Source organism: Pelodiscus sinensis, chromosome 8, assembly GCF_049634645.1.
Source record: "Pelodiscus sinensis isolate JC-2024 chromosome 8, ASM4963464v1, whole genome shotgun sequence".
In the NCBI taxonomy this organism is placed as follows: Eukaryota; Metazoa; Chordata; order Testudines; family Trionychidae; genus Pelodiscus; species Pelodiscus sinensis.
In genome coordinates this window covers 43521809-43547252 of record NC_134718.1, presented here as the reverse complement: position 1 = coordinate 43547252, position 25444 = coordinate 43521809, and the positions used below count along the sequence as shown (strand labels likewise).

The 25444-nt window shown below is 41.6% G+C and overlaps 1 protein-coding gene across 1 annotated transcript in view; it reads right to left on the bottom strand.

The window, feature by feature from the left end:
• Positions 1–21009, bottom strand: part of ZNF518A (zinc finger protein 518A) — a 62625-nt gene extending 41616 nt beyond the window's left edge. Inside the window, exon 1 of the mRNA XM_075935199.1 lies at positions 20877–21009. The gene's annotated coding sequence lies outside the window, so the exon portion shown is untranslated. The remainder of the gene's footprint in view (positions 1–20876) is intronic.
• Between the last annotated feature and the right edge of the window lie 4435 nt (positions 21010–25444).

Below are 25444 nucleotides of genomic sequence, written 5' to 3'. Positions count from 1 at the left end.
AAAATATAAATTGCATTATCAAATATTTTCCCATGCTAAATTCTGCAAAATATTAACATCTCTGGCTTGGCTGTGTCAGATGACTAAGGCATGTGGGACTTGGTTGCAGGACCATTTCACTGATTTCTAGAGTTGGCTGGAAGAACCCAGGCTATGATACTCTCATACCCAGCAGGATGCTAAAAGCTGGGTTCCTGCCTGAGTCAAAAGGCAAAAAAGCAATAATAGCACTGCAACCTGAGTCCCGGGAACCAAAGCTGATTGGCCAGCCCAGCCATGGGTTTTACCTTAACTTCCTTAGGGTATCTGAATCATTACCCAAAAGCACTTTTTGAGATTTACGTGATAATATCCCCTCCCTCCATGTCTGCAGAGGTGTCAAACACACTTCAGAGAAAATGGTTTCAAAGGCTGACTGAAAAAACTAATTGAACCAGAATGGATACTTGATCACTGTCCATCACTAAAAGATCATCAACCTATGAGACCAAGATACCAGATCTGAAACTAAACTGAAAGGACTCAAGAACATTTAAGGACTATATCTCACTACAACTCTCAACAACCAGTATACTGATATTAGTATCACATTGTGATGGCTCTACTGTGGGATCACCACACCTCTGAACCAGAGCCTCTTAGGGTATGTCTACACTGCACGGCTATTTCAGGTTTACCCCGCGTCTTAACAAGCCGTGTGCTATTTCAAAATTTTTTTCAAAATAGCGGATGTGCTATTTCGGCATCCCTGTAGCCCTTGTTCCACAAGGGATAAGGGATGTCTCAAAATAGTGCATTATTTTGAAATTTGGCACTGTGTAAACGAGCCACATTTCAAAATATGCTATTTCGATATAGAATCGAAATAAGATACACAATTTGGTAGCACAAATTGTGTATCTTATTTTGAGTTTAGGGTGCTGTGTAGATGCACACTTAGTGTTCTCCTACCCAAGAGTGACAACACATACTATATCTTGGAGATTTAGAGATTTAAATAAATCACACTGAAAATAATCCAGATTCCTAGGAATTGCAGATTAAATCACATAGAGCCATCTTAGTTCTACATTCTTTTTCAGCAGATCAGTTGAATTTGATCCACTTTACTGTGTGGAATCTTTCAGATGAGATATTAAGTCCAAAGTGCCCCATGAAGACAGGAATGATCCCATAACACTTTTTGTAAGAAAAACTTGGTCTAGTCCCCTTGGCCAATATTTCCCTTCTTCCAACGTTGTGCAGTGTTCTGTGGGCTGGCAGGTTGTCACCTTCTGCAGAAGTAGCTACATTTATGAGGTATGGAACATTTATTTCTTGTACAGTGATTTGAAATTTAAAAAGATACTATGTAAATAAAACATTTGACTATATTATGCTATGTATCTGAAATATCAAATAAGCAAGATTTCATATTTCAAACATATATCACAATTTTTTTTATTATATGCTGGCAGGGTTACATGGCAGTAGTAAACTATGGTTTTTGGAATCAGCAAATGTTTGTAATGATATATCAACATGAGTTGCCATCAGCAAAACAAATGTAATGAACAAAAAAATCATCCAAGCTAGGGTGCAAGTGAGACCTCAGAAAATGGTTAGGAACTATGCCATGTCACAGAGTTAAACCATAGCTTATTGGGTATTTGTTATTGCCTATCACAATCATATATCATTTCTAGTTTAAAATCTCATGAATTTTGAGGTTTGTTTAATGTGACCATTTAAAGGGTTAACCTATTCTATTGTGGCTATTATTACAGCTATTGGATCATTGTAAGCTGATCTTCTCTTTTCTGAAGTTTCAGGGGGTAGCCGGGTTAGTCTGTACAGGATAAACTTAAAAAACAACAAATGGTCTGGTAGCACTTTATAAACTAACAAAATGTAGATGCTATCATGAACTTTCATGGGCACAGCCTACTTTTCTTTTTTTCTTTTCTGTTTTTTTAACTGGAGTCTCAGTGTAGCCCTCAGATTCATGGCACTACTGGTCCCTCATTGATTTCAGTGGAAATTGATCTTTTAGCTTATTTGTATTTATGAAATATTTGGGATTGAATTAATAAATTATCTGTGATACAGAAAACCTGTGTTCGATAATGAAAAATTATGTCTACTGCTAAGAGTTAGTGACTGATTTAGGGATTTCCTCAGAAACTTTGGAAAGAGAACATTCAGTTAATAGGTCCATTTTGAGATAATAGGTCAACACAAATCACATTTTCATAAGAAAGCCACTTATTTTGATTAATGACACTGCCAATGAATCCGCCTGATAAACGCTTGCCTAATTCTGAAATGGCTTCTTTTTGAGGCATCTTAAAAGAAATGCATTTTCTCCATACCTGAATTAATAAGTGAAAATATTTAGCTAACACAGATAGCATTATTTCACTTGTTTTCTGCTATGCTTTCATCCCCCAGCTAAACTTCCAGATAATTTAGGGAATGTTGTATTTCTTCATGGACATTGTTTATCTGAAGTAGATTTATGGTATTCTGTTAGCCAAGACTAGATCCAACACTTATATTTGAAATGCTGGGGGATTTTAGATTTTTCTTAAGAACTTGATCCTGTATAATACATATAAATAACTACGCATGTGAGTATTATCACTGGGCATGTCTACACTGGGGAGTTATTTAGAAATAACAAGGTGAGCATCCACACTGCCAAGCATGTTATTCTGAAATAATAACTCCTGCTTGTGAAGAGGAATAAGCTTATTTCAAAACAGTTATTTCGGGAGTTATTTCATTTCAAAATAACCTGGTAGCTTAGACATAGCCATTAACACAGAGAAGTAAAAGGGACTGCTCACATGAATAAAAAGATATTTCCATGGAGTAAGTATCTCCAGGATAAGCCCAAACAAATGGGTCAATAATGCTTTGACACAAACTAGAGGTACAGCTATGCCAATATTTCAGTGGTCTTCTGTAGTAATTCAAATCTATTACCAACATTCCTTCAAAATTCAAGTAGTTTGCTTAGATGAATCTACTGCTGAATGACACCATGAAAACTGCAAAGAAAGTTAAAATATCAACCACTTTTACAATTAGAGTGTCATTGCATGAGTAGTGCAAGCAAGACCAGTTTGGCCTGGTCTACACTAAAGGGGAAAGTCGATTTAAGATACACAACTCCAGCTACGTTAATTACGTAGCTGGAGTCAACATATCTTAAATCAAATTTTTGCGCCATCCACACAGTGGGAGGTCATTGTGAGCAAACGCTTCCACTGGCTTCCATTACTCTTTGTGAGGAGCAGGGCTACCAGTGCCAATGGGAGCATCCTGTCAGTTTGAATTAGCAGGTCTTCACTAGACCCACTGAACCGAATGCTAGAAGATCGACCTCTGGAGGGTCGATCTTCTCTGCAGCGTAGATAAGCTCTTTGAGAAAATGCAATGACATCCTGGTTTTAACAGACATCACTGGAAGAAGGCATTAATACTGCTATATTTAAGAGAGAAATCAATCAGTGGAGTAGAACAGCATTGCTATTTGATTATGGTCTCCTGTTTTTTAATTGTGGAGACATTTATCATAAATAAATAGAGAGGCCAAAGCACGATGTTTATTTTTGTATCAGTGACAGTTGCTCACTGTAACAATGTGCATTATGATTAGCTGATTCAACAAACACAGGCTACTTCAGCCAACCAGAAAACAGTTTATTCATCAAAGGCTGGCGTTTGGTTTGTTTTCTTGTATTTCTTAACAATTTGATTTCTGCACAATACTATTTTGGTTTCCTCAATTCTGTTTGTCTTAGAAAAATTATTTATTGGGTGTTCCCATAATCACAACTCATCCACAAAAGTGCAGTTTTTTTTTAAAGTACAATGTCCTTCATAAAGAAACTGATCTCGGAGTGGCTCCTCTTTTTTGTTTCTTTTAATTATTTGTATAGATTGGGACTATCTGTAAACAAACCAAATGTGCAAGTAATAGATAAGTACTCAGCAGATCTACTGCAAGGTTTCAATAAAGGACTGTTTATTATGAGAAAAACAGTGAGCATCTTTTAACATATGACCTTGTAAGGTGACTACATAGCATAGAATGACTCAAATGTGTGCTTCTTTGAATTCTGCAGTTACATAGCATTGTAACTATAATATCATACTCTTTATTTTAAAAAAGTAATTTTAAAACAATTGAAACCAGCCATGTAACTATCTGACTACTTGACACAGATTCCATGTTCTACTACATAAATCACCTTTGAATGTTTTGGGTCTGCTTTTTTAAATAAATATACTCTGGATAAACTTTTTAGATAAAATTACTGTTGAAACTCTTTCTACTCCAACAATAATAGTGAAACTTTCTATTAACCCTTTTAAAAGCATAAAGTAACATAATTCTCTCTCTATATATATAAAAATAAATAAAAGGGCATTCTGCCTGTCTCCTTCTGGAAACTGAAATACCTCCTTGAGCTATTTCTCCTAAAGAGACAAGATGGGTGAGGTTATATCTTTTATTGGACCAGCTTCTGCTGGCGAGACACACAAGTTTTCAAACTTACATAGAACTCTTCTTCAGGTCTAGGAAATGTACATTCTCAGTGTCACATCTAAATACACACCCCTTTTCACTGAATCTAGTGAGCCGTATTCTGCTCTCATTTAAACATAAGCAACCTCCTGAAAGCTAATAGCTTGTATGGGGCTATAACAGAGGATCAAATATGGCTGTGTAAATATGTTCACATATGGGCTATATCAGGAGAGGCCAACCCGCGGCTCTTGAGCTGCATGCGGCTCTTTGATTAAAGAAATGCGGCTCCTGCTGGTTCTCAGCCATGCGCCCGGACTGCTTATGGCTGGTCACTCTGAACACACGTACCGGTGCCTGGAGGAAGAAGCGCATGGCGGCAGCTCCAGGACCCAGGCATTAGTTAGAGTGGGGGAGGGGATGCCTGGCTCTGCGGGGGGAAGAGGGTTGGGTTAGAGCAGGGGGGCTGAGGGTGCCTGGCTCTGGGGGAGAGGAGGCAGATTGGGTTAGAGAGGTGGGGAGGCTGAAGCACCTTAAACTCAAAGTCTTCATGGATGCAGAATAAGGCAGCCAACACAGATGTCTTATTTAAATTCCAGGGCCAAAAAAGAATCAGCATGTACCCGGTTTACACTGTTTCTTTAAAGAAAATTCAAAGGCTATTGTTTGCCAGGCTGAAATAATTAGACGTAATTAGGTTTTGTCTGAAATGTTCTGTAATGTTATTTTCATCACTACATTTTGTGTACTCTGTCTCTCTCTCTCTATATATATAGATATGTAAAAATAAATACATAATACATGGCTCTTTGCACTCTATCCACCGCTATTTTGGCTCTTCGTTTCTAATTGGTTGGCCAACCCTAGGCTATATGATAAATATGTTGCATGTCCTTATGTATAGGAAGCATCTCAGGCATGTTGGACATACCCATCAAATGCTCTCTATATAACCATCATCACCTTATTATCGAACAACCTCCCAGATACTGCTCTACATTTATAAAGAGTTAGTGTAGATGTTTACTAATAAATGTCAGTGTACATATTGCAATAGTTGGAGCAAAATTCTCCATGAGATTTCTGACAGAAATGTCTCTTCTCCAAATGTTTCTGTGTGTCAAATGGGGATTTGTGGGCTTGTCTACCCTGGCAAGTTACTCAGATGGAACTTTCTTGCTCAGAAGTTGGGGAAACACCCAAGCACTGCAAGTTGCAGCACTGTAAAACACCAATGTAAGAAGGTTCCCAGCCTCCTGTGTTTACAGAGAGCACTGACGGAGTTCTCTCCCAGCACTGGTGCACTGACCATACTTTCACTTTAAAGTGCTTCCATGGCAGTGCTTTAATGTTTTAAGTGTAGACTTAGCCTATTTCCTAAGTTGAAATCCTGGCCCTATTTAACTAAATGCCCCAAATCATATTGGGATCAATGGGATCAGATGAAAAGCCTATTTTTGTGGAAAGCCATGCATGCTTTGGCTATAGAAATGTGTGTTTTGCAATGTTTGTGTCTCAGGATGATATTTTTATATAATCTATTCAGCAGAAGGATGTGCTTACCACCTCTATGTAGTTGGACACCCCTTGAACCAAAACCAAATGGATAGTTGTATTTCATTTGAACACTGACTATTTGTTGGTCAAATCTTGGTCTCCAAATTTTTCTATCCCCAACTGGTCTGTCCACAGTAATGGGTATCCTACAAATCCTATCAAAATAATTAGAATAGTCTTTAAAACCCAGATTTCAGAGACTGCCACAGAAGGTTTGAAATGATTTCCATAGGTCTGCTTGTTCACAGAGATCCTTAAACTATGGGATGATCTGCAGCCCTTAAGGGACAATGTTGCCCTTCTCAAACTAAAGAACAAGAAACCACATACTGTTGGCAAATACCTTCCTGATGCAACATTTCAAAATACATCCTGAATACTGGTCTTATGTGCTTTAGCAAAGCTGGCATTAATTCTCCCCACTAGAATTTATAGAAGTAGAATTATAGACATACAAACTAAAACTAAAGACATACATGAAAAACTAAAATCAGCTGGTTATTTTAAACCATAACTGATGAAATTACAAAACTGCATATGTCTTTGCCATCCAAGTATTCATTTAAATAATGAAGACCTCAGCTTCTCTTCTTTGGGCAAATTGTTAAACCTTTCTCTGCTTCAGTTTGCCCATCTGTAAAACTTAACGCACTTTCACCTCACAGAGGTGTCATAAGATTTAGCACAGGAGTGGGCAAAAGGGCCTCCACGGGCCGGATCTGGCCCACCAAGCAGGTTGATCCAGCCGTTCCTCCACCCCCAGGCCAATTAGGGCCCGGGGCGTGGGGGAAACGCATGAAGTTTCCTCCCCCTTGCCAGGAGCACGTGGTGCTTAGAAGCGCCATGTGCTCTTGGAAGGGTGGGAGGAGACATTGTGCGCTGCCATGCTTCCAAGCCCTGATTGGCCTGGGGACAGAAGGAGGAGCACACAAAGTCTCCTCCCATCGCCAGGAGCCTAGGGAGAATCTTGGGGGGGGGGGGGCGGGGGCAAAGATTTCATGTGTTCTCTAACCCCCAGACCAATCATGGTCTGTGGGTGGGAAAGCATCTTGACCCCACCCCTTCCACTTGAGGCCCAATCCCTTCCGGAGCAGTCCAGGGCCACTTCAAAAATTTCTGAAGTGGCCCCCTGGCAAAAAATTATTGCCCACCCCTGCTTTAGTAGCTGTAAAGTACTTTGAAATCCTTCAGTGAAAGGTACTGTATACACTTAAAGTATTTCTTTATCTTGTTCTGCATATAGACCCAAAGACTGATGTCCATGCTAGTACTGGATATAACTGACATATTTTACTCTCAGATACACGTGCACACATAACTTTGCAATCCACATAGATGACTCTGGTTAGAAGGATAGAAAATCAAGTAGGCAATGGACATGTGGATACATTTTAGCATTCAGGAGTGAATGAACAATTCCTGTTGATTTCAGTAGGAACTGGGTGTGCATATCCATGTGCAGAATTTGACATTACTTGTTTCCTTTCTTCTATTTTCTGTCCTTTTAACACCATTTACCTATATTCTGGTCACTGCTCATACTAGTCTTGGTTCCCATAACATACTTTGAGTGACACTTAAATCTAATGTTGAAAATAATTTTCACTGCCAGGAGAATGTAGATTGATTACACTTTCTTTCTCCTCATGTGCCATGATGCTTCTCTACACTTTCGTTATATCATCATATACTGAATATTAGTTAAGTCTCCCAGAGCACGTCCTGAAAAACTTCTAGGTGGTTCAAGATAAAGGGTAACCATCAACACAAAATTTTGCTTCCTTATTTCATCCATTTGATATTTATTGTACTGCTTTCTAAAAAGATTTAAAATGAATTTTTAGAATGGTATTCTCATTTTACAAGAACATTCCATAATCTATTGCTCTAACACAATCATATGATTTTCTCGCCCCTTTATGTCATTTCACCCCTTGAGTCTTCAGTCTAATATTTAACTAAGGCTTTGTCATCACTTCTAAAAATTAAAGCACAGCCATGGCAGCGCTTTTAATTAAAAGTGTGGCCATGGCAGGAGCACTGGGAGAGAAGTCTCCCAGTGCTCTAGATCAGGCATGTCCAAAGTCCGGCCCGCGGGCCAATTGCGGCCCGTGTTCCGGTTTAATACGGCCCCACAGGTAATTTGGCAATATCTATCTTTTATGGCCCCCAACGAATCCATATGTATTGAGATGAATACATTGTAAAATCTCAGTTAATGTCAGTTGGTCTAAATCAGTTATAAATATATTTGGACACAACATGTATACTTGGTGTTATGTTCCTGTTCATATTTTTTGAACTTAAAAGTTGACAGACAACCTTTATTACCAATAATATGTAATGTACTTTACAATGTTCCTGACATATATTTCAGCTTCCTGGATTTTTTTTCATCTGGCCTTCAGATATGAAAGGCAGAGTGATTTAACACCTGTTTAGATTTGTCATCCATGTGACGAAATGAAAAGTATGCCGTTTGCAATAAACTTTGCATAAAATAGTTAATTTGTGTTTAATTTTAATTGTTCAAAGAATGTCAGGCAAAATGGTCGGCCCTCACGCATGTTCACTTCATCAAATCTGGCCCTCTTTGAAAAAAGTTTGGACACCCCTGCTCTAGATAAACCTCCTCCACAAGACAAGTAGCCCCATATATTCTGGCACTTTACAGTGGTGTAAATTGCTTCACTTGTGGGGAGGGATGTTTTTTAACTCCCCCGAGCCAGAAAGTTGCAGTTGTGCAATAACTTGTCAGTGAAGATCGCCTAAGTCTTCTCCACAGCACAGGTCTGGCAGAGGCAACAGCACTTTGCAAGCTTCCCGGTGCCATTTAGCAATTTACCTTTGTACTTGATTTAGAGTAACCACTCACCAAGACAATGTCCACTTCCATGCCCATTCAGTGCTTGGCATCTCTCTGCAAGACTGCTAGTATCAATTGTGATGGTTGTTTTTGTGATAAGGACATTTAGTCCTCAAGGAACTAGATTGAGATTAAACCCTTTTCATATACCCATCAATTTCCAGTTACTATCAAACTAGGCTAAATTTGATTTAGGAGTCGGGGGGAGGGGGGGGACGACCTCTACATCCCATACCAATCCCATGATGAGACTCAGTCCCCCTACTAGTTATTTCAAAAGAGACATCTGAGATATCAGGTGCCAGGTTGCCTGTTAATTGTGCCCCCTAGGCTTTACAATTCACTGCCTAATGACAGCAGATTGGATATTCTGTGTTTACTTCATTTGGAAACAGACGGAATAATGACATTTTTGTTTTCCAAGCTCTTTAATTAATCTGAGATATATAGGCTATTATTTAAGTTCTGTGCCCTAGGAGGGTTCCTCTGCACTATTCCAGAATCACATATTGTATCAATTTCCTGTTTAAAAACAAAAACAAAAAAACTTAGGTGAATAGAGCATTTGCTTGTTTGTTGTTACGCCAATTTGTGTGGGGAAAAATAATCCTATAACTGAAATCAATGGCTAGTAGACACTATCACGTACTCAGTAATACATAGCATAGTTTTCAGTCTGAAAGACAAGGAGCAAGAGAGAATAGGGGAATTTCTCCTTTTTTCTAAAAACTTTGCCGCTGAATTGCCTCTTAAAGATGAAAGTCCCAATCACATAAAAGAGATCAGTAAATACTACTACACAGTAACAATCACAAGCAGCACTGTTGGATTTATATCAAAGAGATTTTTACATAAATACAATTAATTGCCAGATGACAGCAGTCTTGTTAAGATTTATCTGTGCATAGCCAGTCAATTTCCTTGAGAGAAAAAATTCACAAAGAAAATAGGAAATATTAGGAAATACTGAGCTTCTCACACAACAGTATGTGCATTGGGGGACAGCAAAGATGTATATAATACCAAGAAAATGTAAGTGTTGATATCCCAGGCAGTTGGGACTCTGGGAGAAACTCTGGGAGAAACACCACATTTTCATTAATGTGACAGATTCCACATTTTCTTTTTGCCTTCAGCTACAAGTCAGCTTTCTTGTTACCATTTCACAAAACTCCTTCTTGAGGAACAATGATGCAAGAGTCAAGCCAGATTTGACCGATAACAGTGTGTTTTGATTTTACAAACATGAATTTGTTATGTACAATAGAAAAAGCAAAGGATTAGGAGCAAGGAGACTATGGGGTTCTAATCCCATCTGAGTCATTTACAGTGTAACACCAGGGAACTCACTTGACCTGCCTGTTGTTAGTAAACTCATCTAGAAATTGGATACAAACTGGACCTCAAGAGAGCATCCGATGCTTCTCCTGAGCCTCTTAGAATTAATGAATTCAAATAAAAACAATGGTTTATATATACAGTGATATACACAAGAACAGGCTCACCGACGGGGGAGAGGGGGCAAAGGTGGCAGGTGGACCTGGGATTCAAGCAGTGGTGGCGGCCAGAGCCCCGGGCTCCTTTGCTGGAGCACCATGCCCTGCGCTCTGAGCAGCACTAAGGGCTAGGGGGTGTGCTATGCTTCAGGCAGCACTGAGGGCCAGCTATCCTTGACCCCATCCCTTCCAGGAGCACAGAGCCATCCCTCCCACTTTTCTCAGGCGCCTCTCTGCTGCACAAGAATCAAATACATTTTTAAGAGAAATCCCTTCTTTTAATGGCAGGTCTTAACTGATGCTAATAGGTGGACTGTATGCTTCGAGGTAACTAAACGAACATAAAAATGCTGTACTATTGTTGTAGTGAAGTCAGCCCAAGGTATTAGGCAAGGTGGTTTTAGCCAGATGGAAACAAAGCAGTTATAACTCAGTTTCAAAGAGCCTCCCTTTTTCTCCTTTTAGATGGGTACTTTCCTACCAGACTGAGTTTTGCTGTTGTCAGACTTTAGTGGGACAAGATTTCACCCATAGTACATGATAAACAACTTAGAGGACTAAAAAGGATCCCTTCAAGTTATCATCCTCTAGGACACTAAATAGTTTTAAATTTTTTCTATTATATATATACATATATATGAAAAGTGGCAGAACTGGGAGCACCAACTATTTTTAAGATTTCCTAGTACTTCATTAAAGTATCCTGTTTTCAGTTATTTATAACTTTAATTGGGCTGAAATTTTCCCATGTTTGGGGTCTAACTTAAGTGGTTGCTTTTTAAAAAAAATGCAGCCAAGATATTTTAACTACTGCCAATATAATAAAATAGAATAAAAGATATTCCCAGTAAAAAAAAAAATATTGTTCTCCCCCATTTAAAATAAATGAATGACATTTTCTTTAGAAATCTTTAGAACACCAAGTCTGGGAATTGTGACCTGAAATTTCACAGGGACATGATCTTTGTGTCAGGGATGTGTGTCATTTGAAAATCTGCCTAAATTTTGCCAAGTTTAAACCTTTGAAAAATTGTAGCTCATAAATGCTCAGTAGAAGCCAGGTCTACCCTAGACCTGGAAAGTTGGCTTAAGGTGTGCAACTTCAGCTACGTAAAATACATAGATAGAGTCAGTTTAGCTTAAGCTGAGCTTCACAGCATCTCCACAGCAGGAGGTCGATGTGAGCAAATACTCCTGTCAGCTTCCCTTACTCCTCATGACTGCAAGGATTACAGGCACTGCCTGGAGCTGCCCTCAATGTTCCCTTTATGGGTCTATACTAGAGCCGCTAAATCAAAAGCCAGAACGTCAATCTCCAGCGCTGTGAGTGAAGACATGCCTAGAATGTAACAGATAAAATCTCTGAAGGTTCAATTCCATCCTTCTAAGCATGCTTTCAAGGCCGTCCTGAGAGGATGCGGGGCCTGGGACATCCCCTAGCCCCTACCTGCCTCTTCCTGCCCCTGTTCTGCCCAGACTACATCCCTCTCCTTCTACCAAGTCCCTGCCCCCTGCTCTGCCCCACCCTGCTTCTTCCTGCCCTTGCTCTGCTTCCTTCCCACCCTCACTCCACACCTTCCCTGAAGCCCCCTCCCCTGAGCAACTGTGGGAACTAAGTGGGCTAGGGCTGGGTCACTCCACTTCCTGCCTCTACCGGTGAGTGCAAGAATGAGTCCAACCCCTGCTACCAGTGCCAGGCCCCCCACTAATTCCTTGGACCACCCTGGGCCCCATGCAACCATATGCCCCTGAAGCACAGGTCTGCCACAAAGTGTGGGGTCTGGGGTGGTTGCCTCAAACTATCCTATGGCTGGAACAGCTCTGCATGCTCTGTCCCCTCACAGCTCCTACGTATGACCAAACTTCATACGCATCATCCCCAGAGAGCACCCAAGCAAGCTGCAAGCCAGGGCTCCAGGGATGTAATTAGACTTTCCCTGTAATTAGAGGCTCCCAATTGCTCTGAGAAGGGTGTGGAGAGGGTTCTGGAACTGAGAGCTGGAAGCCTGTATATCCTGTGCAGTTAAAGACCTTGGTACTGGCACCTAAGCCTCAGCTTGGAATGTAGAGCAGAAAAAAAAAACCATGGGATGAGAAAGAAGTAGGTTGGGACTGGATGTAGAGAGAGAAACTAATTCTGAGCGGCTAAGCAAAGAGGGTGAATCTGGGAGACGGGGTGGGGATGGGAATAGAGGCTGTATCTGGTTGAGCTGGATGCAAGACTAGGAGCAGATGAGGAACATAGAGGCATGGGGATTGCGAATTAGTTGATTTGGTGGGGAAACATTGAGGTAAGGTGAAGAGGTGGAAGGAGAGGGGTGACTGGGTTGGTCTAGGGGAGAAACTAGGAACCAGTGGGGAAAAGAAACAGAACAGGACTGGGCTGGAGAGGAGGGGAGACTGATCTGACAAGGAGCTGTGATGTAGAGGGAAAAACTAGGACTGGTTGGGCATAGAGACTGAGAGAAGGATCCAAGAAGGTGAGACAGAAATTGCATGAGGACGCTGGGCTGATGTGAATGCGTTATGATCGAGTCTTTAATTACATGATCACAGACTACTCTTTCTACAAGATCCCTGCCTTATTCAGTGCACAGGGCTTGACCTGGGTAGAGTCAGGATTGTGAAGTGAAAGAAGCTATTGTCTGTATGCTGCCAGACTTGTTTGTTGCAGAAATTGGAAGATGTATAATGAAAAAGGTAGAGAATTTCAAGAATAGTAAAGATGGTCTCTTGTGCCCTGGATTCTATCCCTGTGTCTCAGTGGGTCACTAGTTGTGAGCACCTCATTTTCTGAGTCTTCAACTTGAGATCAGCAAGAGTGCTGAACACTCAGGCTATGTCTATACTGCAGGTGTTTTGAGGAAGAGGAAATGCAAATGGACCACTCATTTGCATATCTTGCACTTTCATTTGCATATTTTCTTCCTATCCTTATTGCAGAAGAGGTTTTTGCAATAAAAAGCCCTGTGTAGATGGGGCCATTTGTCAGAAAAAAAAACCATTTTGCACAAGAGCCCTTATTCCTTAAAAAATGAGGTTAAAAGGCTCTTGTGCAAAGGGCTTTTTTCCGACAAATGGCCCTGTCTACACAGCAGTGCTTCAATATATGAAGTGCTATAGAATGCAAAGTACTCTGACAAGACAGGTCCTAGGCACCCCAAACTGGACACCAAAAATTAGTGAAAATTTTTGGCCTTAACTTCCCTCTACCTCAGTAATGAGGAAATTAATAATTCTGTCTTCAGAGTAGACCCTAACCCTTTGAATAATGTGCCATAAATAGAGCCTGGGGCCACACATTGAACAACAAGAGAAAACAGACTATTGAATAGCTGCTGATGTAGTGAGCAGTATCTATTTGGTGCACTGAATGACACAGGAGAGCTGTGGAGGGGAGAATGTGATCATGTAGTTAGAACTGTATCATAATGCAGATGCACAAAAGGGCTGAATGAAAGCTGCAGAAACAAACTTAATACTGACATTTCTTAATTTTTCAGTGCTTGACTTTGTAAACAATGCTTTTTAATGCTTTTTTGGGGTGTACTTTTCACACACCGCACACTACTGTTAATTTAATGAAGCATTCCCTCCCCCCACAAGATTTGCCATGTTTGTCTCTCATTTGCACTCCACCACAGAAGGGCTCGGTCCTATGTGACATTCATAAATTTTCCTTGCAGAAAGAGGTCAGGTTCAGGACTTAGCCTTTACTTCACAGAAGGAAAGCTGGTAAATTTGCTGGCTAAGGAGTTCAGGGTCAAACTTCCTTTGTTACTCCCCATTTCAAACATTTCTCTTTCACTTTTGCTTCTCTCCCACATTTCCCTTTCTTCCAGTTAAGGCTCCCTATATCCTTTTGATCACTGTTGCATTTTTTCCCTATTTGTTCCTGTAAATATATTAGTCACAAAGCTCTTTTTTCCTTCTTCTCATCAATTGCTTTTAACTCTGGATCTTGATTGTCTGTGTTTTGTTTGATTTTTTTTTATCTGGACCCTCTCACTCACTTTCTCTGTTTATCTCCATTTTAGGCTTGATTCTTACTAACCGGGAGATTATAAATATAGGAGATTAAGGCAGGGAGGGTTTGAAAGTGATCCTGAACTATAGATTTCATCATTCTAAGGAAAGGAAGGAGTGACAGAAGCAGAATAAGGAAAATGGATTTCAAAAGGCAGACTTCAACAAAGTTGGAACTGGTAGGTAAGCTTTCAGGGTAAGAAAACGTAATGGGAAAAGAAGTTCAAGAGAGCTGGTGGTTTCTCAAAGAGACAATATTGTCATGATCTGGATGGGTGAAACCTTGTTGTGGTAAATACAAACCCTATTTAAGACAAAGGGAGTGTGGCTGAATATTGTTTTGGGTAGGTATGAGAGAACACCCAGCTCCATGAACAACAGGGGAAAAAAACAACAAATAGTTGGGTAGCACTTTATAGACTAACAAAACATGTAGATGGTACCATGAGCTTTCGTGGGCACAGCCCACTTCTTCAGATGACCGGAGTTTTGAGTTTAGGATGTGCAGAATAAAGTGCTACCAGACCATTTGTTGTTTTTTTCTGTACAGACTAACTCAGCTACCCCCTGAAGCTTCTGAACAGGGGAAGAGACAGACAGAGGAAAAGAGGCAAGAAAAGCCAGGCAGGAGCCAGCAGTATCAGCCTAGAAAAAGCTAACAAACTGCTCCTTTGTTCTTGGTTCCTTCTGCATTCACATTCAGAGACAGCACTTTGTACATTCTTTGTAACTAAACAAAACTGCATCCAAGAAATACCTGATTATCACCACTTTCTACAATCTACATGGAACATTCGGGCTGGAGGAGGACTAGGCAAACTTTGCTTAACTGCCCTGTCAAAAAGGGCAACAATAACAAAGGCACAACAGCAAGCTATGGCAATGTAAAAGAAAGATAGGAAGAATAAAAGAGGACAGTATGGCTCCAAGAGAAGTTTTTTAGTGACCTGAAAATCAAAAAGGAATCCTACAAAAACATGGGACAAATTGCTAAGGAGGAGTAAGAAAAGAATGGCACAAGTATGCAGGGACAAAGACAGACAGAGTAAGGCACCAAATAAGTTATGCTTAGCAAGGAGCATAAAAGGCTCATACATTCTAGAAGAACTATGAATTAAGTGTTCCTTCATCTTTTTCTTGCTCATAAGTCCTTTGCTTGTCAGGAAAGGACAGCTAATAATGGATGACATCAAGACAGCTGAAGTGTTTAATAATTATGTTGTTAATCATGACCAAATACGGTACAGCATTAACTACAAGGGAAGCAGAAACATAAGCCAAAACAGGGAAAGAATGTGTAAAAGAATATTTAAATAAGTTAGATGTTTTCAAGTCAGCAGAGCCTGATGAAATGTACCCTAAATTATTTAAGGAAACAACTGAACCACCTCAGAACCTTCAGCAATTATTTCTGGGAACTCATGGAGGATGGATGAAGTCCCAGAGAACTGGAAAAAGCCACAAATAGTTTAAAAAAAAAAGAGGACCCAGAGAACTATGGACCATTCAGTCTAACTTCAATACCTGGAAAGATCCTGGTCAAATTATGAATCAATCTGTAAGCAACTAGCGGATAATAGTGCTATAACTAGTAATAATCAGCATGATGGGTCAAGAACAAATCATGTCAAACCAACTTACTTTCCTTCCTTGACAGGTTTACAGGGCTTAACAAATGGGGGAAGCTTCAGGCATGAATATATCTTGATTTTAATGCTTTTCACACAGTCACTGAGGACATTCTCATATGTAATTGAAGGGCTTGGGGTATAGATTAAATTACCACAAGATGGGTAATTACCTCAAAGAAAAGTTGCAATGGTTTGCTGTCAAACTGTGTGTACTTGTAACCCACACACCTAGGTTACGTCTAGACTGGCATGATTTTCCGCAAATGCTTTTAACAGAAAAGTTTTCAGTTAAAAGCATTTGCGGAAAAGAGCGTCTAGATTGGCACGGATGCTTTTCCGCAAAAGCACTTTGTGCGGAAAAGCGTCCGTGCCAATCTAGATGCGCTTTTGCGCAAAACAAATCTGAGCTGTTTACACTGGCCCTTTTGCGCAAAAGGACTTTTGCCCGAACGGGAGCAGCATAGTATTTCCGCAAGAAGCACTGATTTCTTACATGAGATCGTCAGTGTTCTTGCGGAAATTCAAGCGGCCAGTGTAGACAGCTGACAAGGTTTTCCGCAAAAGCAGCTGCTTTTGCAGAAAAACTTGCCAGTCTAGACATAGCCCTAGTGTGGTTCACTGTCCCATGTAGTTACTCTGGCCTGGCTGTCTGCCGGGAACAAGGGCTGCTGGACTCAGCACGCGCTGAGACCGAGCAGTCCCGTCCCATGCTGGTCGCTGAGCCTCTGCATTTTAAATGCAGTAAGAGTCCTGTGAGACTTACTGCATTTAAAATGCAGAGCCATAGTGCAGGTGGCTCCCAGAGCTCAAGCTGGCTCCTGAAGCTACCCCCACTGTGGCTCCGCAGAGCAGCGCTTATTGACTAATCATGTAGTTGATAAAACTTGTATCAACTACACGATTAGCCTGATAACAGCAATTTAACGTCCTTACCTTGAACCTCAGTCCTCTCTGTCCCATCCCCTTAGCCTGTGGGGCTGGGACACCAGAGGAGTGAGGTGTCACAGTTCGTGGCCAGATCAGTGAGGGTTGGTGGTTTTTGAGGAAGGTTTTTTTTTTTTTTTGCTTCTCACTTGTGTGGTCCCCAGCTGATTTTTCTGTGGGTCAGTGGCCCCCAACCCAAAAAAAGTGGCGAGGAGTCCAGTCCATGTTATGCATCTGACAAAGTGGGTCTTTGCCCATGAAAGCTTATGCTCCAATACTTCGGTTAATCTATAAGGTGCCACAGGACTTCTCCCCGCTTTTGCAGATTCAGACTAATACAGCTACCCCTCTGATACTTGAACCCAAAAAAGGTTCCCCGCCTTGAAATCTTTGCGTTGGCCACAAATTAATATTTTACTTCATTTAAAATGAAGTTTGATAAACTAGCACAAGGAAGTTAAAATGCTTAATCCGTTTAATAATTTAAATTAAACCATTCTCCCCAGCTACAGCGCTAGCAAAATGGCTCAAGTGTAATTATGTAATTAACAGTGAGTTTCCATTAGCAGCTGGTGCTCCACGGAAAGGTTTACATTGAGCCAGGTGGTTCATGGGCCAAAAAGTTTGAGAATCACTGAAATAGAGGCACTCCCAGCCTCTCCCCCGCCCCCCTGAATTAATGCATTGCAAGTTGGAACTATACTGCAATTGCATTAATCCATGGGAGGGTCCTGTGGGGGCCAAACCCATCCCTATTGGCAGAGGATAGTGGGAGTTCTTAGAGGGGTCACACAACACCCTTTCCTTCCTGTCACGTGTCCTTCTTAAGCCTGGAAGAACTACCTCCATGGGTGGGACTTTATGTGACAGGTGGGTGGGACCTAAGGTATCGGGGGTGTGGCTAATGTGTCCCGATTTTTGGTTCAAAAAATATGGCCCCCGTAAACGTAGTGGCACTTAGACCACTTACAATGAGAGCTAAGAACAAAGGAGCTCTGCAGCCTAAGCTGCGAGCCAGCTGACTTTATAGCTCAAGCTGTAGAGGCTCCTACATTGAGGTCCCAGGTTCAAATTCATTTGGTGACAGTTGCGCATGTATGTAGTAGAATCCTGCAGGGATCTGTCTTGGGTCCAGTATTGTCAATGTTTTCATTAATGACTTAGGCAACGACATAGAAAACTTGCTTATAAAATTGGCAGATGACTCCGACCTTGGTGGGATTGTTAGCACTTTGAGGACAGGGTTAGATTTCAAAATGATCATGGCTACATGAAGATTTGATCTGAATCAACAAGAAAAATAATGACAAGTGCAAAATACTACACTTAGGAAAAAGATCAAATATACAGCTATAGACTGTGGAATAACTGGCTAAGTGGTAGCACTGCTGAAAAAGATCTGAGGGTTACAGTACATCGATATGAATATGAATTAAATGTGAAAGAGACTAGTATAATTAACAGAATTGTTGTATGTCAAACATGAGAGGTAACTGTGCCGCTCTGCTCAGGCCTGGTGAGGCTTCAGCTGGAGTATCATGCCCAGGTCTGTGCACCACACTTTAAGAAAAACAAACAAATCGGAGAGAGTCCAAGAGAGCAAGAAAAAGGATTAAAAGTTTAGAAACCTTTATGCATAAGGAAAGGTTAAAAAACTGGGCATGTTTATTATTGAAATCAAAGACTGAAGAGGGATAGGATAGCCTTCAAATATGTTAAAAGCCGTTATAAAGAGAATGCTGATCAGTTGTTCTTCATGTCCACTGAAGGCAGGACAAGAAAAATGGGTTTAATGTGCAATAAAGGAGATTTAGGTTAGATATTAGGAACTAACTGTCAGGATAGTTAAGCTCTTAAATAGGCTTCCAATGAACATTGTTGAGTTCAACCGTAGAAGACTTTTAAGAACAGATTAGACAGACACCTGTCAAGGATGGCCTGGATTTATATGGTCCTGCCTTAGAGCAGGGGAGTGGATTAGATGACCTTGTGGTACCTTCCAACCCTACACTTCTGTTTTCTACTAGGAACTTGCAGGAGGCACTTGGAATATAAACAGGCTCAAGCACACCATGAACAATAGAAGTTGCATGGTCAGCAGGAAGTATAAAAAATGTAGCTTCCTCTGTTGAAAATATATTTGCTTTGACTTATTTCAGCTTTGGCTAGGAAGAGGGACAAACAAGTCTGGGGGCTGAAGAGCTGCTCACCCTTTCCGCTGCAGATATTGCTTTAATCAACTAAAATGTAGCTGGAATCAGAGACTGTGCTCTCAGCAATGGCAACAGCAAGGGGAGATTATCCAGACTGTAAGTTCTTTGAGGGTAGAGACTGCCTTTTTGCACTGCACCTACCACAGTGGAGTCCTGCTGCAAGACTTGGCCTACTAGGTGCTACAACAATACAAATAAAACAAGTTCTATCTGAAACCTAAAGGCTACGTCTACACTAGCCCCTTTTCCGGAAGGGGCATGTAAATTTCAGCAGTCGTCGTAGGGAAATCCGCGGGGGATTTAAATATCCCCCGCGGCATTTAAATAAAAATGTCCGCCGCTTTTTTCCGTCTTTTAAAAAAGCCGGAAAAGAGCGTCTAGACTGGCCCCGATCCTCCGGAAAAAGCGCCCTTTTCCGGAGGCTCTTATTCCTACTTCAAAGTAAGAATAAGAGCCTCCGGAAAAGGGCACTTTTTCCGGAGGATCGGGGCCAGTCTAGACGCTCTTTTCCGGCTTTTTTAAAAGCCGGAAAAAAGCGGCGGACATTTTTATTTAAATGCCGCGGGGGATATTTAAATCCCCCGCGGATTTCCCTACGACGACTAGTGAAATTTACATGCCCCTTCCGGAAAAGGGGCCAGTGTAGACGTAGCCATTCTGAAATGGAGGGTAACATTTTCAAAAGCACCAAAATGACTGAAGAGTTTCAGGTTAATTTTCCAAAGTGACAAGGTCACTCAGGACCCCAACTTCCACTGATTGTTTTCAGTGGGACATAGGACCTTAGGAGCCTAAGTCACTCAGGCTCTTTGGAAATATCTATCCAGAGTCTGAAACTGTTAGATGTTTCAGGTCTGACACATGACAGAGTGCTTGTTTCAAGCAAGTCTCCAGCTCCTATATTCCCAGCTTCTTTTGGGCTTCGATTTCTTCAGGCTGTCACAGGGTGGATGTGCCTGGTCCCCTCTGAGGCAGGGCTTTAGGCCTTTCAGGCCTTTCACTGTTTGCTCCACCCCATGAGCATCTCCATCTATAGGGACCAGGTCCTCACACTCTGCCTCTTCTCCCTTACAGTCTGTCTCAGTGGCCACAATCAATACAACACCCCTTCTTGGAGGGTATGAGGCTCAGCAGCCAGGGTCCTTTCCATCCTCTTTCCCAGGGTGGCGGGGCCTGGTGGCCTAAGCCAATTACCAGGGCTCGACAAACAATATAATCTACTCGCCCGTGACGAGTAGATTTCAGCTGCGCACCCCATTCATTCACAGCGCGCGCGCATGCGCTATGCGGTTCTTGCGCATGCGCAGTACGGGGCTGGCGAGCAGTTTTCACTGCTGTTCGTCAAGCCCTGCCAATTACCACTCCCTTCCCTTAGGGCAGTGGGGCCTAGCGGCCAGAGTCAGCATCAATCACACCCAGTTCACGGGACAATGAGGCATAGTGGCCAGAGTCAGTAGTCAGAACTGTAGCACCCTCTTGGGTATTAATGGGGGTGGGGTAAGGGTACCCAGACCCACCTTCTCCACCAGGTCCTAGCCCAAAGCCCTGTCAGGGATGGGTGTGTCCCACCATTAGTTCAGCAAGGAATCTGCCTCAAACATGCTAAGCTCTCAGGGATTTCCCTCCCCACCCTGGGCTACTTCCTACCAGATTCATGGCAGGAAGCTTCTTCTTCAGTCTCTTTGGGCTGAGATCTTCTCCAGCCATCCCCCACTGGCTGGCCTCTGTGGTTCGGTCCATCCAGAGCGCTTCCTGCAGAGATCTGGCAGCAGCTCCTTCCTCCGCAGCAGTCAGCCCTGCCTGAGCTGCTCCACTGGCTTTTCTACTGGTCCTTCTGCTGGAGCATGCCCAGCAAGGCTGTGGGAGTGGAGCTCTCTCAGCCAGGTAATCCTGGTTTAACTCTTTCAGTCCCAGTGCAGGGTCGGTACACTCTATCTCACAGGCGTACAGCAGAATGTTGGTCACGTATGAAGTCCAAGTTTTTAATCCTCTTTCAACATCCATGAACATTGATTTCTTATTACATGTGGCTCATGCGCTCATACATCTCAGAGGGCTTTCAGTGAACTATTAATAGAGCAATGACATTTCTTCAAAAAGCACTTGTGTATGTTCCAGAAAAGAATCAAAGATTATGGCTCGAGTTGTTGAAAGTCTCAGGTAGTTAGGTGCTTAATTCCAATGGCGTTTCAGTGGAAGCTGGATGCTTTATGGTCCTTTGAAAAGCTAGGATGAACCCATAGTCCAATGGAAGTTAATGACCAGGATTTCTTCCCAGTCTACACTGGCACATTGAAGGGGAGGTGAATGTGAAAAGCACACAGACTGAAAATCTGAATCTAAGGGATGTGTTTCAGTAAAACAAACAGCAACTGGCCCTAAATTAGGCATTTCTGACCTAAAGAAAAATATTTCATAATTGTTCTTTAAAGGAGAAGTAACTATGAACATAGACTAAAAAATAAAATACATGCCCAGAAAAGATTATTTCTAAGGACAGGAGGAGTTATTTTCTGGGTTAAAGTCTCGTTTTGTGACTGAGATTTACCATACAACTGGAATTAAGAGAAAGGAAGAATATCAAATGTAGGCCGCAGCAGATTAGTTGAAACACATTTGAGTAAAATATGTCAAATTTCACGTAATTATTACTCATACCAAATACTCATTTTAGTTAAAAACAAAACAAAACAAAAAACAAAAAAACCCCCCAAAAAGATAAAATCAGACCCAGGTTTGCTTGTAGGATATTGGGCATGCTGGACAAACTTTCTCACTGATGCACATATACCGAATACAGAATGGGGGTAGAATGTTATTACTGGTGTAAATGAGTTGAGATTTTGATTTGATAACATTTTGCATTAGCTATTGATTACAGCACAAAGTAATGTAAAGACAGGCCCAGGAGAACAAATTCACCTCATTTAAGTCCATGGAGTTACAACAGTGAATTTGGTTCAGAGTCTTAAATCGGAGGGTAATTTAGGAAAGCCAGACATCTAAATACAATAGAAACTCAACACTGGTCCAGTACAGCATCCAGACAGTTTTGTAGGCTGCCTACGTTATAGGAAGAAGGATGATTAAGGCTCTGGTTGACTTATCTCTGCCACAGGTTTGCTTTGTGACCTTGGGCAAGGCACTTGGTTTAAGTGTGCCTCAGTTCAGTAGTGTTAGGAGAATGTTTGGGAGGCACTCAGTTATGAAGATGACGGGGGGGGGGGCATTTAAATACATGGGCAGAAATCTTTTGGGAGTCAAGTTACACATGAAGACAACATTCACAGACTGTGGACAGCCCCTAGAAGATAGTTCAGTGTTTAGCAACACCTAAGCTACAAAGTGCACAAAGGGCCAAATTGCCACTATAGTTGCTAGTATAGCAAAGTAGGGTACTAAGCAGATCCAGAATGCAACAGGAATACTTCATACAATTCACCAAGCAGGTGTGGAACTACTCCATCAAGTGTAGTTCTGCCCTACATGTCCCTCAGGCACCCTTCCTGTAGATGAGCAGAGTAACGAAACAGTGATTGCAGTGAAGAGGCTGTGAATTCAAGGATCAAACTTACCTCTGCCCTGCTCCATTCATGCTTACAGGTAGCTCCAGAAAACTGGGCTCCAGACCATGCAGGGAACACAGCAAGCCCAGGATGACATCTCCAAAGACTGCCCACCAGTACCACAGTGAAACAAATAGCAAAATCAAATATCCACTGCATTTTCCATCCTTAGGTTTCCATTCCCAAGTCTATTTAGATGCTTAAATACAGCTTCAGATCCCAAACTTGTTGCCAAGCCTGAAAATTTTATTCTACACAATTTGCCCAACATATCTCTGTGACAAAGCCAGGGATTGAACCCAGCTCTCATTATTTCCAGCGTTCTAGATTATGCTGTCTCCCTTTTTAAGAGTCCACAGCATCTTTTCAGATTCCCATTTTCAGTTCTTTGCTCTCCAAGGGATGCCTCCAAATTGTGCCATTTTCTAGGGGAAGGGAAGTTTTATTAGCATCTGCTTTGATAGCTGGGAGCCATAGTTTTGCTTTATCAGTAGGGAACTTGTGTTAGTAGGAATGGCAAACTTAATATCTGGGACCAATCACATTGCTAAGGAGAGCATAATCTGATTGGTGAAGGCATATAACAGGGGTGGGCAAATGCCGGCCTGTGGGTGAGATCCAGTCTGCCAGGGTTAGCCCTTGACAGGCCCCCACACCACCATATTTACCTGCACCTCCACAGGTACTGGGGATCTCAGCTCCACTTGTCCGGTATATAGTGGCAGCTGCCCACCAGGGGCTAACCCTAGTGAAACCTAGAGGTATATGGGGTTGTCACCTCTTCTACTACTGCTCACAGTAGGAGCTCCCCAGGATAACAGCTGAGGGAAATGAATTAATTCTGTATAATTTAGTAATATGCTAGCACAGAAAAGGAACAAGAGGAATCAGATGATTCACCTTAGACAGACATCACTATGGCAGTCAATAGTGGTGTGTGTGGAGCAAGGACCATTTAAGAGGCTGGGAAAAGAAAGCACAGGTCTGGCAAACAAACAAATGGATGGCAACTGGATCATCACCACACTCATTCTAAAGGTTATGACTGGCCTTATCAGAAGCTGCATGAGTTATATAGACAACGGGTCTGACCTTGAGCAGCAGTGTAACAATGGAGGCCTTCTTTTCTGCAGTATTAGGTCTTATCTTGAGAGAGGAAGGGATGTTTGCAAGACCATCCTGTACTCTAACCCCAGCAAATACTTTATTAAGCAGCAAAGTCACATCAAGCATGGAAGAAGGAGAGAAAAGGCAACAACCACATCTGAGAAGTCAGTCATAGTAAATTAGGAATTCCCTACCTCTGCTGGAGACTGCTATGTGCCCAAACAGGTTTGTCAAAATTGCCCAAGTAAAGGCCCAAGTAAAACAAGGTGTCACTTGGGTCACAGGTTTGGAGTCCTGAGAACTAGAAAGGAAGATTGGTGGTGGGGCAGGAGGGACAACCTTCCATGTGGTGGTTCAAATAGCTTTATCTTAAGAGAAATATTTAAACAGTCTTTTTCTGACTTTCTGTCTTCTCACTATTTTCACATGAAAGTCTTTGATGCTTTTTACTCACATAAGAAGCTGGGGTGAGATTATTCCGCTTTGTTCTCTGTACTGAAACAGAGTAAGAGTTTGGGATTTGCAGGCTGGAACAGAAATTTCTCAACACCAACATTTTATCTGCATTTCTTACTCTGCTGACACCATGGAGCCGCCCAGCATTCCTGAACCAGTTACAGAAATTGCAGAAAGTGAATAAAAAAAGATGCCTGTTCCATGTTGATTGAAGGATTACCAGAGTAGAGATTTTGTAAAACTAGATGTTCTAGTTAATACAATTCCAAACATCTGTAAAAGACTGGGATATTATTCTTTAGCATTGACAATAAAGCATACTGTATTTCTTTACCTATATAATGCAGCTTCCTAAGAGCCTAGTGCTGTGAACATTGGAAGTGAGTAATACACTATTCCTTACTCACAGGAGAAAAGGTTTGCAGGCATTGCTGTTCTGCAGTACGGGTAGCAAACCCTGTGTATTGTAATGGAGATTTCAATTCTCTTTGGCAACACAACAGATATCTAAACACCACTTATGATTTACACACTTGAGACATGCATTCTGTATTGTTATGCGGGGCCTAGGCAGTCACAGCACCATCATTGAAGCCCTTGCGTGTGACAGGCATCATCCATACAGGCTAAATAAATAAAAAAGTAAAAGCCTGTAGTCTGCTAGCCTGTTCCCCCATCTCCCCCAACCAAAGAAACAGTATACCTGAGAGGACAGAGTACTGGATGGGGGCTTAGATCTGGCTCTAGTTCCTGGCTCTATCGTTGACCTGCTGGGTCTCTGTGCCTTGACTGCCTCATCTGTAAAATGGGAATAACGATACCTCCTTTGTGAAACATTCTGAGAATAGATAAAAGTGCTATATAAGAGTTAAGTGTTGTTATTAAAGAAGCCTGTTGAAGCCTTTTCTTCGGGAAAATAGTAGACACCGGCTCTAACAAAACTGGTGTTAGAGCAGACATGCTAAAAAAGTTGAAGAATATAGGGAATACAAAGCTGGCTTCAAATGGAGGCCATGACTGGGAGGATTTGCACCTGTTCAGAAATGGGAAAATTAGTTTTGAAAATTGGACCACTTGAATTCAAGC